Source organism: Vipera ursinii (genome assembly GCF_947247035.1).
Source record: "Vipera ursinii genome assembly, chromosome: W".
Classification (NCBI taxonomy): domain Eukaryota; kingdom Metazoa; phylum Chordata; class Lepidosauria; order Squamata; family Viperidae; genus Vipera; species Vipera ursinii.
In genome coordinates, this window is record NC_139522.1 from 36,109,428 (window position 1) to 36,124,775 (window position 15,348).

Here is a 15,348-nt window from a genome sequence, read left to right on the forward strand (position 1 = left end):
GATGACCTTTTTGGGGAACTGCCATGGCTGGCACAAAACATCTAACAGTTACAGGTAGTCCTTGACTTACAACAGTTCATTTGGTGACCATTTGAAGTTACAATGGCACTGAAAAAAGTGACTTATGACCATTTTTCACTTTTGACTCTTGCAGCATCCTGATGGTCACATAATAAAAATTCAGATACTTGGCAACTGACTCATATTTATATGACAGTTGCAGTGTCCTGGGGTCATGTGATGCCATTTTCTGACCTTCTGACAAGCAAAGTCAATGAGGAAACCAGATTCACTTAACAACCATGTTACTAACTTATCTCCAGTGATTCACTTAACAACTTTGAAAAGAAAGGTCGTCAAATTGGGCAAAATTCATTTAACTGTTTCACTTATCAACAGAAGTTTTGAGCTCAATTGTGGTAATAAGTCAAGGACTACCTGTATTTGACAAGATTCCACAATCACAGAAATTGACAAAAAAAGAATTTTGTAAGAGTCTACTTGAAATACAGGTGAAACTCAAAAAATTAGAATATTGTGCAAAAGTTCATTTATTTCAGTAATGCAACTTAAAAGGGGAAACTAATATATGAGAAAGACTCATTACATGCAAAGCAAGATAGTTCAAGCCGTGATTTGTCATAATTGTGATGATTATGGCTTACAGCTCATGAAAACCCCAAATCCAGAATCTCAGAAAATTAGAATATTGTGAAAAGGTGCAATATTCTAGGCTCAAAGTGTCCCACTCTAATCAGCTAATTAAGCCATAACACCTGCAAAGGGTTCCTGAGCCTTTAAATGGTCTCTCAGTCTGGTTCAGTAGGAATCACAATCATGGGGAAGACTGCTGACCTGACAGTTGTGCAGAAAACCATCATTGACACCCTCCATAAGGAGGGAAAGCCTCAAAAGGTAATTGCAAAAGAAGTTGGATGTTCCCAAAGTGCTGTATCAAAGCACGTTAATAGAAAGTTATGTGGAAGGGAAGAGTGTGGAAGAAAAAGGTGCACAAGCAGCAGGGATGACTGCAGCCTGGAGAGGATTGTCAGGAAAAGGCCATTCAAAAGTGTTGGGGACTTTCACAAGGAGTGGACTGAGGCTGGAGTCAGTGCATCAAGAGCCACCACACACAGACGGATCCTGGACATGGGCTTCAAATGTCGTATTCCTCTTGTCAAGCCGCTCCTGAACAACAAACAACGTCAGAAGCGTCTTACCTGGGTTAAAGAAAAACAGACCTGGTCTGTTGCTCAGTGGTCCAAAGTCCTCTTTTCTGATGAAAGCAACTTTTGCATCTCATTTGGAAACCAAGGACCCAGAGCCTGGAGGAAGAATGGAGAGGCACACACTGCAAGATGCTTGAAGTCCAGTGTGAAGTTTCCACAGTCTGTGTTGATTTGGGGAGCCATGTCATCTGCTGGTGTTGGTCCACTGTGCTTCATTAAGTCCAGGGTCAACGCAGCCGTCTACCAGGAGATTTTGGAGCACTTCATGCTTCCTTCCACAGACGAGCTTTATGGGGATGCTGACTTCATTTTCCAGCAGGACTTGGCACCTGCCCACACTGCCAAAAGCACCAAAACCTGGTTCAATGACCGTGGGATTACTGTGCTTGATTGGCCAGCAAACTCGCCTGACCTGAAGCCCATAGAGAATCTATGGGGCATTGCCAAGAGAAAGATGAGAGACATGAGACCGAACAATGCAGAAGAGCTGAAGGCAGCTATTGAAGCATCCTGGTCTTCCATAACACCTCAGCAGTGACACAGGATGATAGCTTCCATGCCACACCGCATTGAGGCAGTAATTGCTGCAAAAGGGGCCCAAACCAAGTACTGAGTACATATGCATGCTTATACTTTTCAGAGGTCCGATATTGTTGTATGTACACTCCTTGTTTTATTGATTGCATGTAATATTCTAATTTTCTGAGATTGTGGATTTGGGGTTTTCATGAGCTGAGTCTATCTCATACAGGTGAAACTTAAAAAATTAGAATATCGTGCAAAAGTTCATTTATTTCAGTAATGTAACTTAAAAGGGGAAACTAATATATGAGATAGACTCAGTCCACTCCTTGTGAAAGTCCCCAACACTTTTGAATGGCCTTTTCCTGACAATCCTCTCCAGGCTGCGGTCATCCCTGATGCTTGTGCACCTTTTTCTGCCACACTTTTCCCTTCCACATAACTTTCTATTAATGTGCTTTGATATAGCACTTGGGGAACATCCAACTTCTTTTGCAATTACCTTTTGAGGCTTTCCCTCCTTATGGAGGGTGTCAATGATGGTTTTCTGCACAACTGTCAGGTCAGCAGTCTTCCCCATGATTGTGATTCCTACTGAACCAGACTGAGAGACCATTTAAAGGCTCAGGAACCCTTTGCAGGTGTTATGGCTTAATTAGCTGATTAGAGTGGGACACTTTGAGCCTAGAATATTGCACCTTTTCACAATATTCTAATTTTCTGAGATTGTGGATTTGGGGTTTTCATGAGCTGTAAGCCATAATCATCACAATTATGACAAATCACGGCTTGAACTATCTTGCTTTGCAAGTAATGAGTCTATCTCATATATTAGTTTCCCCTTTTAAGTTGCATTACTGAAATAAATGAACTTTTGCACGATATTCTAATTTTTCGAGTTTCACCTGTACATGTACAATTACATGCAAAAAAACCACCCCCATTCCTTCTCTCTCCATGTCTGGTACACATACGCATTTCAGCGCCTCGCCCATCTAACGCAAAGAGCAAAGAAGGAACGCGAGACGGGTGTGTATGTGAGAAAGAGAACACATATGAACCGCAGCGACACACCTCCTTCGCGGCGCCGCGGAGTTCGGCCTTCGGGAATGACGGCGAAGGCCTGGATAACTCACTTTCTTCGCCCCCAATAGCTGCTCCCTTCCTAACCGCACCTGTCCCCATAGGCCTCAGATAGCTTAGCGGCCTCAGAGAAAACCAAACTGGACCTCAGTCTCGCAACCCTTCCTTAGCAAGTTAGCAAGCACCTACCCAGCCACTGAAGACGACCAGCCGACGGCTCCGCGTTTCGTGGCTCGCGCCCCTTTCCTTCGAGTTCCAAGGACCGCGCGCTCAATGGTCTACGCTCGTGCCTCCTGTCTCCCACACCGGGCGATTAAACATATTAACAACAGCTCGCTCATACTCCTAGGACTGCAACGGAAAAGGAAACGCAGGATAAGGAGGGGCCTCGGCAGAGAAAAGGAAATACGCGTGCGTCCCAGGGAGGAGAGTGTCTAATGGGGGCGTTCGATTTCTGCTGCTTGTCTTTCCACACGGCCGCCGCGTGAGTTAGTTTGCTAATCGTAAGCGGAGAGGGTGGTATGGTTGGTGCGAACCAATAAGTGACTCCTGACTGTTGGAAAATGCTTCATAAAATAACATCTAGCGTAGCTTAGTAGGTTAATGGCGAAAAGGGTTGTTTTTTCCCTCGTCGAGTTCTGAATTGTTAGCTTTATAATGCCCCTGTAATTCACCAACGAAGCTGAAGGGGTAGTCTCGAGATCATAAATGAAGTTTAAGCACAGGGACCGCTCAGGTTTGTGTACTGGGGAAGTTAAAAAGAGACCGGAGACCAAACTGTAATTATCGGTGAAATGTTAAATTCCAGTTTTCATTCGTGAGACAATACACTCAACAGTGGCAGTTTATTATGGATTAATTAATTAGATTTGGCCAGTGCTTTTTTTGTAATAGAAAAAGGTGCCGGAACTCACACGTCATACAACCCGCCTTGCCTACCCTACAAGGTTCCATCCAAAAAAGGTGCCGGAACTCCGTTCTGAGCGTTCTATGACAAAAAAAGCCCTGGATTTGGCGTGCCAGACCTTTTTTTAAAAAATAGAACGTGGCAGGAGGTTGGTTGCTGGTCCATACTGTAGGACAGGGCTTTTCAACCTTTTCACCCATTGTACCACTTTTAGGATAAGGCAATATCTGAGTACCACCAGTCACCCAGCAAGGTGTCAAAAACTTGACCCCCCCAAAAAAGGAAAAAAATGATAAAAGTACAGGTAGTCCTCGACTTACAACAATTCACTTAGTGACTGTTCGAAGTTACAACGGCACTGAAAAAAGTGACTTATGACCATTTTTCACACTTATGACTGTTGCAGCATCCCCAGGGTCATGTGATCACCTTTTGCAACTTTTTGACAAGTGAAGTCAATGGCCGGGGGGGCGTGGCCAGCTCATCACTCAGGTTGTGGGGTGCCCGTGGGGGGGATCCGTGGGTGTCTGGTGGAGGGGGGGTGGGACAGGGGTGGGTGCCTTCCTTCCCTCCCTCCCTGTCTCCCATTGTCCCTTCCTTCCTTCTTTCCTTGTAGTGGGGTGCTCCAGGGCTCTGTTCTGGGCCCAGGGCTCTTCAACATCTTCATCAACGATTTGGACAAGGGGATAGATGGGGAACTCATCAAATTTGCAGACGACACCAAACTGTTATGTACATGTCTGTCTGTCTGTCTGTCTGTCTGTCTGTCTCTCTCTCTCTCTCTCTCTGTGTGTGTGTGTGTGTGTGTGTGTGTGTGCACATATCAGTATTTCTGTCGCATCCGTCAGAAACTTGACATCAAGCTGGAATCCTCCAACTTTACAAACTAACTAGGGGGTCCCAACCTCCCGTAGCTGTCTCCAAGTTTGGGAGACAGTCTGGCAAAGAGTTGGGGAAGATCCCATCATGGAAGAAGAAAAATTGCCTGAAGCAAGCTCCTCAGCACCAGCAGCCACCCCAAGGGGGGAAGGGCCAGTGAAGAAGCTGGCAGGAAAAGAGTTTCAGCAATCCTCCCAGCTGGGAGCTAGACCCAAACAACCAGGAGAATTGGTCTGGTCGTCAGAGTGGATTAAGCCCAGTGAAGACTCCAGGCGCCTCGAAGCAGCCTTGCCATTCCCAAGGGCTTCAAAGGCAGAGGAGGTGGGACAACAACAAAGAGATTCCAGCTTGATGTCAAGTTTGTGACGGATGAGCTTTTCAAGTGACTCTGAGGCATTGTTTGCCTTAAAAGTCCTTTATTAGCCCTATCGGCAAAAGCTTGCTAGAGGAAGCTGGAATCTGAATCCCCTTCCCTTTCGCACAATATATTAAAGACAATTCTCCACCTTTCTATTTCTGTCATGAATCACATTCTCCAATTAATTTGAAGAATCAGTTTCTCTTCTGTTAGACAACCCGCCAAGTTCTTATCTTCTCTTATTTCAGACAGCCTTGATGTACAATCTTCTTCCTCCTTCCTCCCAGCAATAATCCTAGCTCTTAAAGTAATACACAAGTTTAACATATGAAATAGCTGCTTCTTCATCTCTTGTCAAGCAAGAACATTCTTGCTTGACAAGACTTGGTTGTGACATTATCTCAACCGATACAATCGGTTATAGATTTGATGGAAATTAAAACTCAGTATGTTAAGGTTTCAGGGTTTAAGGTAAATAGTAATAAGACTAAGATATTGTCTAAGAATATGTCTATGAGTGAAAGGGAAATCTTAATTAAACTAACAGGTTTTGAAATAGTAAAAAAGGTTAAGTATTTGGGAGTGTATATTGCAGCTTCAAATGCAAAATTATATAAGAATAATTATGAAACACTATGGTTGAAGATACAAAAGGATTTAAATAATTGGAAAAAATTACAATTATCTCTATTGGGAAGAATCGCAGCTGTTAAAATGAATGTTCTGCCGAAGTTTCTTTTTTTGTTTCAAATGATACCTATATTGAAAAAGGATGCCAACCTTGATGATTGGCAGAAGGGTATTAATAAATTTATCTGGGCGGGGAAAAAACCAAGAGTTAAATTTAAGATTCTGCAAGATGCTAGGGAAAGAGGGGGACTCAAGGCGCCTAACTTGAAATTGTATTATGATGCGATGGTCTTGACATGGGTTAGCGATTGGCTTAATTTAACTAATAAAAGAATACTTCACCTTGAGGGTTGGGATTTGGTATATGGATGGCATGCATATTTGCTTTGTGATAAAAAGGTGGATAGGGCTTTTAAATCTCATGCCTTGCTGCATGTCTGGAAAAAGTATTATTATAAGTTAAATTATAAAAGTATTATAAGTTAAATTATAAAATACCGATTTGGGGAATTCCCGGACACACAATATCTATGGGAGTGTGAGATTTAAAAGCCCAAAATCTTATACTCACAACTCGAAGACAAGTCTGGTTAACAAAGGCAAAGATTGATTGAAAAGAAAATTGAAAATAATAAAGAAAATAAAGAAGAAAGAAAGCATTTGCAAACGCGGCCTCTTAGACCCTTCCCAAGTTGGATTGGGTTCAAAGAGCGCACTGAGCAAATTTCAAACTAGGCATTTATACTTTCTTTTCTCGATACATGCCCCCCTAAGAAACTTAAGTTAGTCTTTGAAGTCATTTACTGTGAGATGGCCTCACGAGGTCGATGGTTCATTAATGTGCTTCCAAGTAAAAGGCAGCACACAGGGATGCAATCATTCAAAGCTTTATTTAACGATAAAGTAAATAGAGTTCCCTGGCATGGAGGCATCCATGCCTGGATTGAGCTCATGGATCAGCAAGCAAGCAAGCAGAAGAGAGAACAAAGACAGCAGGGAGAGAGCAGCCCCTGAGCAGAGGTTTTTATGGGGGTCTTCAGCCCCTCCCTTACCAATTAACTCTCTCCAATGGGGTTGCAGGGGCCGGGGACCCCTGACCCACCAGTGGGAGCAAAGATGCCTCTTTGCTCCCATCTGATGACCTTTTTGGGGAACTGCCATGGCTGGCACAAAAACATCTAACATTTACATTTCTAAAAGATCTTCTTTGAACTTTTACATCCAAAAGATTTATTGTAGCAACTTCCTTACATCCCTCGCTACACTATCTTGTTTTACTCACCACCTTGAGATGTTCCTATCCTTTTTAACATTTCAAAAGAACTTTGTTGATTACCATGTGTGAATTCTCTAAGCAGGAAATACTGTAGATAGCCCCACATCTTAGTGTTACATTTTATACAATTCATTGGTGTTATATTTTATACAATTTATAAAAGAATAACCTTTATTTATTTTCCTTTAATTCCACCCTTTTTCTCTTCTACCTGAATTATTCTTTTATACTTTTAGGAATTCATCATTCGCTAATTTTTCTTCAAATTCCTGTGGAAGCAAGTTATTATATTCTGAATCTTCTTTCTCCAACCCTTGTTTTCCTACCTTCATTATTAACATTGTGTCGGGCCTCGGGAGCCCGACACTCGAGGGGGGGTCCCTCCGCCTCCCCGGCGACCCCCGCCTACCGCCCGCCGGACCAGCCTGCCTCCTCGGGGAACTGCGGCTCTGTAGCGGCCTGGGAGACTCCAGGGGCCGCGTCGCCGTTTCCGCCGCCCTCGCCCGACGCCGCACACCAGCTGACAACGCCTGGCGGCGCGTCGGCGGCTCGGGAGGTCGCGCCGCCGCTTCAGCCGTCCTCCTCCCCCGCCGCACAACAGCTGACTGTGCTTGGCGGCGCGGCGGCAGCTCGGAAGGTTCGGGAGGCTGCGCAGTCGCTTCAGCTGTCCTTCTCCGCCGTGCAACAGCTGACTTTGACTGGCGGCGCGTCGGCGGTTCGGAGGGCCCGGGAGGCCGCGCCGCCGCCCCGGTCGTCCGCCTCCGCACGGCTGACCGGCGGAGGCTCGGGTCCACTCACGGCGGCCGGGGGGGGTTCAGGACCTACGGGGGATTCGTTAGGAGACAAGCTCCTTCCCGCCGCGGTGCCTGGGTGGCTAGGAGCTTCGGGTGTAAATGACCACAGGGGGTTTCGGAGTTGGGCACGGCAGGGAGTTGGTGAGGGGGTGGAGCACGGTGACGGCAACGCACGAGAGGAGGCTTACCTGGTTGGGCGGCGAGCAAAGGGATTTGTAGGGGTGGGGTGGGGCAGTTATAGGGAATGGGAGGGCGTGGGCGTGTTTGGGTGGAGTATGGGTGGGGGTTTTGAGTGTGTATATAATAGCGTTGGCTGCAGATAGCGGCCAACGCTGGCTTTGTTTCTTGTTGCGGCTGTTGCCTTGAAGAATAAAGTGCTTGCAGATCGCATCGGAAGTCTCTCGTTCCTGTGTTCGGCATTCTGCCCTGCTTGCTGCAGGACGAGCTTTGACAGAAAGCCAGCGTTTTCCCCTTAGGATTGTGGCCTGACTGCCTTTCTGCTGTGTTCGGTTTGTGCGCCATGGCAGAGGGCTCGCAAGGGGCTGCTTTGGAGACTGCATCGGAGGAGGCTGGCGTGGCCGGGGCGGAGGCGACAACCCCTGCGGAGAGGGACGTGGAGGACGTCCAGCCTGCTGTGAGGCCTAAAGTGCGGGAAGTACCACCAGCAGACCCTGCGGTGGAGTCCCAGGGTGCTAGTAGCCAGACCCAGGGGGGGGAGTGGTGGCTGAGCTCGATCCTGGGGCGCACAGGGGTCGAGCAAGGACGAACGGGCCGGCCCAGTGGGGCTCCACTGGGTTGGAGGGAGCGACGGCTGACTGATGACGACGGCGAGGAATACAGTTATTCAACCGCACCCGGGAGCCAGACTATGGACGTGCTGCGCGATAGGTTCGGAGAAGTCGGGGCACGTGACGGCGGTTCCTGGGTGGCCATGGGCCCTGACGAAGACACGGGACAGTGGTCTCTTGGGGGGGCTCCCAGTCAGCCAGCAACGTCCCGTTTCCGACTGGCCAGCCCAAAGTTCAAGGTGCCTGGGGAGGGTGGCGTTCGGGCCCCATCCACACGAGCACAAGGAGGGCGTGATGCCTGGCCAACGCCTGATCGAGGCCCTGGACGTCCGGCACCCAGATCGGTGGGGGTGTCCCAGGCTCAGACCCGTCCACCTGTTGGACATTGGGGTCCGGGTGTGGTGTGGGGACCCCCACCGCTCACCACGACCGATGATGGGCATCCCGACCGCCTGGCCATGTTCCTAGGGCAGGTGATTAACCATCTGGACGGGTATGCCCATGCCTATCCATCACAGTGGGCGATGGTGGTGGCGGTCACCGCGTGCCTTCAGGGAGAGGCTGCAACCTGGGCAGCGGACCTTTACAGTGACCACGCCTGCGAACTCGGGGACGTGGGGCTGTTCTTGGAAGCCCTGCGTGTCCGCTTCGAAGATGTGTCCCGCTTACATCGCGCGGAGGCTGAAGTGTTAGCCATCAGGCAGCGAGGACGACCGGCAGAGGAGTATGTGCTCGAGTTCCGAAGTGTTGCGGGCAGGTTACGCTCGTGGCCCGAGCGCTTGTTGGTGCACCACTTCCGGGCCGGTCTGGATGGGGCTCTCCGACGGGCATGTGTGGTGCGGGGGGTTCCTGCACGGCTTCAGGATTGGTTCCGGGTGGCGGTGGAGCTAGATATTGGGTTGCAGGACACCCGGGGCAGGCCAGTAGTGGGTCCTGGAGCCTGGAGGGCCCCGGAGGGGCCGAAGACCGAGAGCCGGAAGCCCGAGCTGGCGGCGACACAACCCGGCCCCCTACCAGCACCCCGTCCAACGATCCGCTGTTTCCGCTGCGACCAACCGGGCCATCGGGCAGTGGACTGCCTGTTACCTCCGCTACGACCGGGGTCCAACCCTCCGGTGGCGCGGGTCCCGACCCCCAGGAGAGCTGCGGAACGCTCCAGAACAGCGTACCAGGTGGCCAACAAGACACCCCGAACATCAACACCGGTGCGTCCAGTGGGCCCGGCGGATGGACGGACTGACACATCCGATGGGTCTGAGGATCACGAGTACGAAGAGGACCCGATGGTAAGCGCTCCGGTGTGCCCTTTTGTGCTGCCTGTGGTGTTGATAAGCCCACGAACAGGTGAGAGGAGGGAGTGTAAGGCTTTGGTTGATACAGGCAGCACGCGCTGCCTCATTAGCCTGGTGATGGCAAGGGAGGCCGGTATCCCCCTTCAACGGCTCCCCAAACCTATCCGATTTCAGCAGGTAGACGGGTCCCTTTTGGGTGGAGCACCTATTACGCATGTAACGGCACCGGTGAGAATGGAATTGGGTACACACTGGGAGACTCTCCGGTTTGTCGTGGTGCCGTCTATGACGGAGGCGGTTATCCTGGGGCTTACGTGGTTGGACAGGTGGGGCCCCACGGTTTGGTGGGAGGGGGGATGCCGACACCTCCGTCTCGGGACAGGGCCCCAGCCTCCTGCAAAGCATTCCTTCATGGGTCCGGAGGGGATTGGTGGGCCAGAGGGGGCCACTGGGGTGGGAACTGAGTTTGAGACACAGGTGCCACGGGAGTACAGCGATCTCGCAGATGTCTTCGATGAGAAGGAGTGTGATGTCTTGCCACCCCACCGCCCGACGGACTGCGCTATTGAACTGGAGCCGGGGGCAAAACTGCCGAAACCCCGCATGTACGCAATGGCACCCCGGGAGATGCAGGAGCTTCGTCAATACATAGACAAGAACCTGCGGAGGGGGTTCATCCAGCCCGCTCGGTCTAAGATGGCGGCCCCTGTCTTGTTCAGGGAGAAGAAAGACGGGACCCTAAGACTGTGCGTTGATTATCGGGGGATTAACGCGGTATGTGTAGAGCACTTGTACCCCCTCCCTTTGGTGAAGGACCTTTTAGCTCATTTGGCTACGGGCCGGGTGTTCACCAAGTTAGATCTCAGGGAGGCGTACTACCGTGTCCGGATTAAAGCTGGTGATGAATGGAAGACGGCTTTTAACTGCCCGTTGGGGAGCTTTCAGTTTAGGGTAATGCCGTTTGGACTGCAAGGAGCCCCCGCGGTCTTCATGCAGTTGATCAACCAAGTCCTGCATGACCATTTGTACCGGGGGGTCCTAGTCTATCTTGATGACATCCTCATATATTCGTCAACGCTGGAGGAGCATGTCGCCTTAGTCCGGAGTGTGCTGACCAAGCTGAGGGACGCCCAGTTATATGTGAAGCTCTCTAAATGTGAGTTTCACAAGCCCCGGCTGGACTATTTGGGATATCGGGTGTCCTCCAACGGGGTGGAGATGGACCCGGGGAAGGTGGAGGCTATCCAACAGTGGCAGGCCCCACGGACCCGGAAACAATTGCAGAGCTTTCTAGGCTTTGCTAACTTTTATCGACAATTTATTCCACACTTCGCTTCCATTGCCCTGCCGCTCACGGATCTACTACGGACTAAACAGTTGGCAACATTGCCGCGGCCAGGGCAGAAGCTTGCGTGGACCACTACATGCCAGCGGGCTTTTGAGGCGCTCAAGGCGCAATTTGCTAAGGAGCCCGTCCTACAACACCCGAACCCTGACCTGCCCTACGTAGTACAGGCTGACGCAAGCGATGTGGCTGTTGGAGCTGTCCTTCTGCAACGGCATGCAATGGGAGGATTACGGCCCTGCGCTTACGCCTCCAAGAAGCTAACAACCGCGGAGAGGGCTTGGGCTATCTGGGAGAAAGAGGCCTTCGCGGTCCGCTGGGCCTTGGGGACTTGGAGACATCTTCTGGAGGGGGCTAGCCAGGAGTTCGAGGTTTGGACGGACCATAAAAACTTGGAAGCCCTGCAGACACCCCGCCGTCTGTCTCCGAAACACGTACGGTGGGCCCAATATTTTCAACGCTTCCGGTTTCGCCTCAAGTATGTGCCCGGGGGTAGAAATTTCCTGGCGGATGCCTTATCTCGGCTACCACAGTACGATTGTCGGAAAGAGGAGGTAGTACAGGCACTGGTACCACCGCCCCGCCCGGTAGAGGAGACGGAGCACAAGGCCAATGTTGTGACAGACGGTTTCCTGCGGACCTGTAAGGGGGCTTTGGCGACTGATGAATGGGCACAGGCGCACCCCGACACCCTCTCGTTGCGGGATGGCTTAGCTTGGCACGGGGCCAGGCTGTATGTGCCTGCAGCGGCACGGGATCAAGCGCTCTATCAATGCCATGACGCCAGGCAGGCAGGTCATTACGGGTTCGTGAAGACCCTGCATCTGGCCCGCCACCAGTTTTGGTGGCCGACCATGAGACGAGATATTGAAAGTTACGTGCGGAGGTGCCACATTTGCGCAACCACGAAGTCCTCTACTAACAAACCAGCGGGTCTTCTGCAACAGGTGGCAGACCCCATACGACCCTGGCAGGACATTGCCATGGACTTTGTGGTCGAGCTACCGGAAAGCAGGGGATATAACGTTTTGTGGACAGTAATAGACTTGTTCTTGAAACAAGCCCACTTTATCCCCTGCAAGGGGTTGCCTTCAGCCCATCGACTGGCCTGGCTGTTTGTCCAACATATATATCGTCTCCACGGGGTGCCACGACGTATCATCTCCGACCGTGGGGTACAGTTCACGGCCCGGTTCTGGAGGGACTTCGTGCGTTATATTGGAGCAACACAGGGCCTGAGCTCGGCGTATCACCCAAGCACAAATGGAGCTGCAGAACGTGCAAACGCGGCGGTGGAGCGATACCTGCGTTGCTACGTCTCATATCAGCAGTCTGAATGGGCGAATCTGCTGACCTTTGCGGAAGTAGCCTACAACAACGCAGTGCATAGCAGCACTGGCTTCTCCCCCTTTAAAGTAGTCTCAGGTTATGAATTCGTCCCCATTGCCGGTTGTGAACAGGGTGCCCCGGCATCCTGCACACCTGGGGAGTGGATGCACCAGTTGGAAGAAGTGTGGGGGTGGCAAAGAAGGCGTTAGAGCGGGTTACAGAAACGTATAAAGAGCAGGCAGACAAAAAGGGACGGCCATTTGCACTCCCTAAAGTAGGTGATCTTGTGTACCTCTCCACGAAGTACCTGCGGCTACAGGTGCCCTGCAAAAAGTTAGGCCCCAAATATCTCGGCCCATTCCGAGTTATACAAGTGGTAAACCCTGTCACCGTCAGGTTGCGGCTACCCCCCCCTCCTTGGGAAGATACACCCCGTCTTCCACAGTAGCCTGCTGAAACCTGCTACAACTGCCTCTGTGGCAGTGGGGGAGGGCGGCCCTGGGCCTGTATACGGCAACCACTACGAGGTACAGGAGATCCTGGACTCCCGGAAACGGAGGGGACGAGTGCAGTACTTAGTGCTCTGGAAGGGATACCCCATGGAGGAGGCCACCTGGGTGCGGGATGGGGATGTGTGCGCACCACGCCTTCTCCGCGCGTTCCACCAAAAACATCCAGGGAAGCCGAGAGGGATCCAGGGGGGGACAGCAGGCCACATAACGGAGCACTCACCTCTCTCTTCTTGCATTCCAGGTGGGCCCCTGGTAGAGGGGGCAGCATGTCGGGCCTCGGGAGCCCGACACTCGAGGGGGGGTCCCTCCGCCTCCCCGGCGACCCCCGCCTACCGCCCGCCGGACCAGCCTGCCTCCTCGGGGAACTGCGGCTCTGTAGCGGCCTGGGAGACTCCAGGGGCCGCGTCGCCGTTTCCGCCGCCCTCGCCCGACGCCGCACACCAGCTGACAACGCCTGGCGGCGCGTCGGCGGCCTGGGAGGCTCGGGAGGTCGCGCCGCCGCTTCAGCCGTCCTCCTCCCCCGCCGCACAACAGCTGACTGTGCTTGGCGGCGCGGCGGCGGCTCGGAAGGTTCGGGAGGCTGCGCCGTCGCTTCAGCTGTCCTCCTTCTCCACCGCGCAACAGCTGACTTTGACTGGCGGCGCGTCGGCGGCTCGGAGGGCCCGGGAGGCCACGCCGCCGCCCCGGTCGTCCGCCTCCGCACGGCTGACCGGCGGAGGCTCGGGTCCACTCACGGCGGCCGGGGGGGGTTCGGGACCTACGGGGGATTCGTTAGGAGACAAGCTCCTTCCCGCCGCGGTGCCTGGGTGGCTAGGAGCTTCGGGTGTAAATGACCACAGGGGGTTTCGGAGTTGGGCACGGCAGGGAGTTGGTGAGGGGGTGGAGCACGGTGACGGCAACGCACGAGAGGAGGCTTACCTGGTTGGGCGGCGAGCAAAGGGATTTGTAGGGGTGGGGTGGGGCAGTTATAGGGAATGGGAGGGCGTGGGCGTGTTTGGGTGGAGTATGGGTGGGGGTTTTGAGTGTGTATATAATAGCGTTGGCTGCAGATAGCGGCCAACGCTGGCTTTGTTTCTTGTTGCGGCTGTTGCCTTGAAGAATAAAGTGCTTGCAGATCGCATCGGAAGTCTCTCGTTCCTGTGTTCGGCATTCTGCCCTGCTTGCTGCAGGACGAGCTTTGACACATTGTTTCTTTCTTCCCACTCTTTTGTTGTTATTAAAGTCATGTTCTTTTCATATAAGCAATCACCTGTACCTAAAGCATGAAACATTTGCTTTTATATAACTAATTTCCCAATATAAAGAACCTACAAAGTTGCTTGCACATAAACAAAGATACATATACATGATTACAAGCTTTCACATTTCTGTCAGTGACTTCTTTGACATATTCCGTATATGTAATATTGGACTGGGGTCTAATAATACAGTTTAGGGCCACAATGACAAAATAGAGAAGCAATTTGGTTGGACAGTCCTTTTCTTTTTAAGTCAAATTCTCAAACTTCACATTTGAAAATGAAACAATTGTTTGGGCCAGATCAATAAAAAATGTATTTGATACTGAAGGAATCTCAAATGTGGTTTCCAGTTCAGGAAGATCAACTTGAACCCATATTTGTATCTGGTTCAATTGAAAGCAAGTTCAAATGATACTGAAAAATCCATTGGTCTGGTTATCTTGAAGCACACCGGGTTGCAGGAAACCTTTGATTATGCCAGGTTGGGTAGGATGTGCAAACATATTTGGCATTTAATGAGTACGCCTGTCTCCACACTTAGTCCATTTAGCTTGATTACAGTCAATAGCTTTACATGCATCAAAAAAAAAGTTTCTGGCACCTGTCCATAAGTCTGGTGTTATTCTTCCCCAAAAGGTAATGTTTGTATGTTCCTCCATATGTCCATATTTAAAGTTGTTGGTAAAGCTGCACTGTATTGACAGGAGCATAACAAGTGACCCTGTTGCCCCTTTGCAAGTGGAATACGTAGCCTTGTTGTAAACACAACTCCCTTTTGCCCATGGTCCTTCCTTCTACCAAAGAAGGTACGAGGGAAACAACAGTAGCAGAAGAAAAATATTGCAATACACAGTCCAGGTTCCAGGAACATGATTTTCAGGGTAGTCCAATCCATTGAGGTTTTTCTCGTACTTGGATGGAAACAGTTCAACAGGCGAGGCAGGTTGAAATTTCATTTGCAGGCCGTCCAGCTGCAGAGTTTGTCACTGGAGAGGGAATGATGGTACTTTCCATGGACTCACGCCTTGATTCCTTAAATCAGGAGGACTTGTCATGGTTGAGACCACTCAGGACTGGTATTTTTAGGTGACAGTTCTTTTCACCTGAACCCACTCTCCAGGAACAACAATGGCCAGAGACAGGTGGTAGGGCAGCCTGGGCCT